Genomic DNA, 3881 nt, shown 5'->3' with positions numbered 1-3881 from the left:
TATGAGAAGTGTAATAGAGTTTATAACCACTAGAAGCTACAAATTTAAAAAAGTAGAGTAATATTACCTTCTCTTAAAGTTTGTAAATAAATGTCCAGTGCATAGCATGTGCCCAACCCTAGGCGGCAGCTCCTTCATGGCATTCTCCAATCCCTGAAATGATAACACGTCACATTACATACAAACACTTGAAAATAAGAAGAAATGTAGGTGGTATATATACCTTTTGTTGGTCATTGATCATTATAAAACCAAAGCCATCACCAAGGTCTAGATTATCTCTAAGCAAGTCAAGAAACCACCTTCAATTATCAGTATTTTCAGACTCAACTACTGCATAGGCAACTGGGAACATCATGTTATCCCCATCCCCCCCACTGCACTCAACAGTTGACCACAACTAACTATTTTTAAAAAGCATCCATCTACACTGAAAATATGCCTACATCTATTTTTCCAACCCTCTTTCAGTGCATAATTACAAATATAGCTTCTCTTAAACTTATTCACAGATTTATCAATTACTCTGCTTGTCATGATCTCAACTCTTTTTTGGGACTGTTTTTAAGGATTTCAAATCAAAGATGCCACACTCTAGAATAGTGATCCTTCAAGCTTGTCAAAACCCCCTATAGAGTAGCCTTCCTAACCCTTGAACACTTAATTTTTGGGATATCAATTTCAAAGTCTTACTAGATTGTGGAAATCATATCGTTTACTTTCCATTAAAGGTTAGACCTAATCATATCACCATACAGTGACTCCAAGTACTTCATTGTCACCAACCTATTATGGTAGGGCTTAGTGCATAAATGATCATCTAGGCATGTATTAATTTGAACAGTGCCTTCATCGTTTATCTGGTTGCACCAGAGATAGAATCTGCAACCTTTCTCACCCACTTAGACCCTATTCCTGTCATTTGTTATAAAATGTACAGCTCTCATCTCCTTAATACCATACTCTCATACAGCTTTTCTAAACTCATCCATACAACCAAGTTTCAAGCTAGCCTTCCACTTGTGAGTATCACTAAACTTCTCATTATAAAATTTGTCTTTCTTCTTGTTCTTTCTTTCCGGAAGAATTCCAATATAACCCATCTTCAAGTTATCATCATCACTAGAAGAATCCTCTTACCTCAGTTCATCACCCTCATAAAACTCACTGTCTTCACCGTTAACACCTTTTAACTATTTTTCTTTCTTAGCTACAACAAGTTCCTCATCAGGCTCACTTTGAAACCATTCCTCATAATCAGGATCATCATTGTCCTCACTGTCTCCATCAATCTCACCCTCAGTCTCCCCATCAACATCCTCGTCAATATCCCCATCAATATCCCTCAAACTCCCTTCATCATCCGCCAACATGTGGTCACCTGGATTTAACACACTACCCCCCCATCTCATCCTCCTTATCTACTAGCATTTCAGCAGTAACCTTTTGGTGATCCACATACAATTTAATTTTCTTATATGGCAAACACAAGCCAATCATATTCCTAATAGAATTATCATCATATAATAACCTTATTCCTTTGTTGAAGTTATACCATCATAGAGAAAATACATATAAATCATTTTTATCATAAATATATTTCAGAGCATAGTCTTCAAGATCAAATATGGTCATCTTGTATGTGTTAACATGTTCAATGATGTCAACCTTTCCCCCGGAATATCCAGGTTTACCCTTAAACGCATTTGCACTAAATTTCCCATGATAATGAAAATGAATCGAACCCCTAGATGACATTTTATTTAAGAAATTAAAATTATAATCGATTATAACATAAAAATGAAGACAATAAAATTAATAAATCAAATATAGACATAACCCATGTTCAAATAAATCAAAGTTCGTTGATCATACACACAAACCTTTTTTCTCAAACATAACATAAGAGGAACAATAAGTACGATACATACCTTTTATGATGATATAAAATGAAGATATGATCTCAGATACTATTATCTTCCTTGATCTTGCACTCGATCGCCTATCTAGTCATTTTGCCTCTCGATTAGGGTTTGGCACCATTTCACTTCTCCCCTATTTCAGATAAGAGGGCTTAGTCGTGTGTTTATTTTTGTTTCTTTCCTTTTTACTCTTGTTTTATTTTTATTTTTAAAGTTTATTTACATGTCAGCTTACACACGGGGCGCCATGTCACAAACTGTAAGTCATATGTCATAGCCTATTTGTATATACGAGGATTCAACTCAACTCAAATAAGAATGTAATAAGTAAATAGTGGATCAAGCATCAGAGAGATCTCACAAAGTAACATCTGTCAAAGGATAAAGAAACATTGTTCATCTGCAAACTTGAAGATTCACTGGAAGAAGTTCAAGAATTTGATCATGCCTCAGTGATATAAATCAAGATCGTGGATTTAATCAAGTGACAGAGATCTCGTCAAGGTATCATTTATTACAAGGATTCAATCAAAACAACAAAGTCAAGACATGAAGAAACGTCACGAAAGTTAGTCACTCATGAACCAGACAGTACATCGAGTGTCAGCATTGAAGTGACGGAATTGATTCATAAATCTCAAAGACTTTCAGAAGAATGGATGCTGCTCAGGGATAGTATTAATTCTCTATTAATTAATTAAGTCATATAATTTAATTAAGAGAATAAATTAAATCTGCAAGGATTAATTTATTGATTAATTGAATTAAATTGATTAATTAATTTAGAATTAATAATAAGGATTTTCAGAATGTTAATTGATTAAAATCTGTGATAATTCTAAAAAGACAACTGATTGAACTAGTATGACAATCGGTATGACAATTGATAGTCATACCGAATGTCTTGCTAATTCAGTTGATTGTATTGATAGAATTTTCAATTAGATTAAAATCAATTATGTATTCAGAAAAACAATTTCAATTGTACTACTATGACAATCGGTATGACAATTAATAGTCATACCGAAAGTCTTGCTAGTTCATTTTAATTGTCTTCCTAGCTCTAATAGATTGTCTCACCGAAAGTCTTTCAAGCTCTAAAAGATTGTCACACCAGTTCAACAACTTCGGCTGTGATTGATTAAAAGGAAGCAGAAGACAATATCAAATACAATCATCAAAAACAGAGCAGCAACAATACAGAACAAGAACACAGCAGAAAACAAGAGAAAATATTTCATCATTCATCTGCTTATTCAAGATCAAATATTCTAGTTTGTTAATGTTAAATCCAAACCACTAGAATTACTTATCTTGTTCTTGTATATCAATCTAGCGGATTAAAATCCCTAGAACTTAATCTCAAATCGCTTTTAGCATTTGATCTTTTAATTACAAAAATAGAAAAAGTTCATGTCGAATTTATTCTAAATTTGTAATAATTGATTTGAGATTAATCCCTTGTAATCGATACCGTAGTTGTAACACCTTTCAAGTTTAATAAAAGTTTTATTTAACTTGAATTTTGTTTCACAAGTTTATTCCGCATTTTATTCGACGAAACGGTATTGTTTGCATTCAACCCCCCCTTCTACAAACAAATTGGGACCTAACAATTGGTATCAGAGCCTTCTGATTAACGAACAAATCAAGATCCTAGACTTTTGTGATTTTTCAACTCTTTGAATTTTTATTCATTCAAAAATTCATAATGACTTCACATAAAGTTGGAACCGTTAAAATTCCACAATTTGATAAAGAAAATTATATTATGTGGAAGAAGAAGATGCTCTTGTTTTTACAAGTTGCAAATCCCAAATATTCAAGCTTGTTAAAGAAGGATATAAAAACTCCGATGGTTATTGAACCGGAGGTAATAATAGATGGTGTGGTGACTACTGAAGCTAGAACCTATCCAAAAGAGCCTGAAGATTTTACTCCTGCTGAGAAGGAAGAAGC

The sequence above is a fragment of the Apium graveolens genome, chromosome 2 (genome assembly GCF_009905375.1).
Source record: "Apium graveolens cultivar Ventura chromosome 2, ASM990537v1, whole genome shotgun sequence".
Taxonomy (NCBI): Eukaryota; Viridiplantae; Streptophyta; class Magnoliopsida; order Apiales; family Apiaceae; genus Apium; species Apium graveolens.
The sequence above is the reverse complement of the archived record's forward strand: the minus strand, read 5'-3'. Positions refer to the sequence as shown.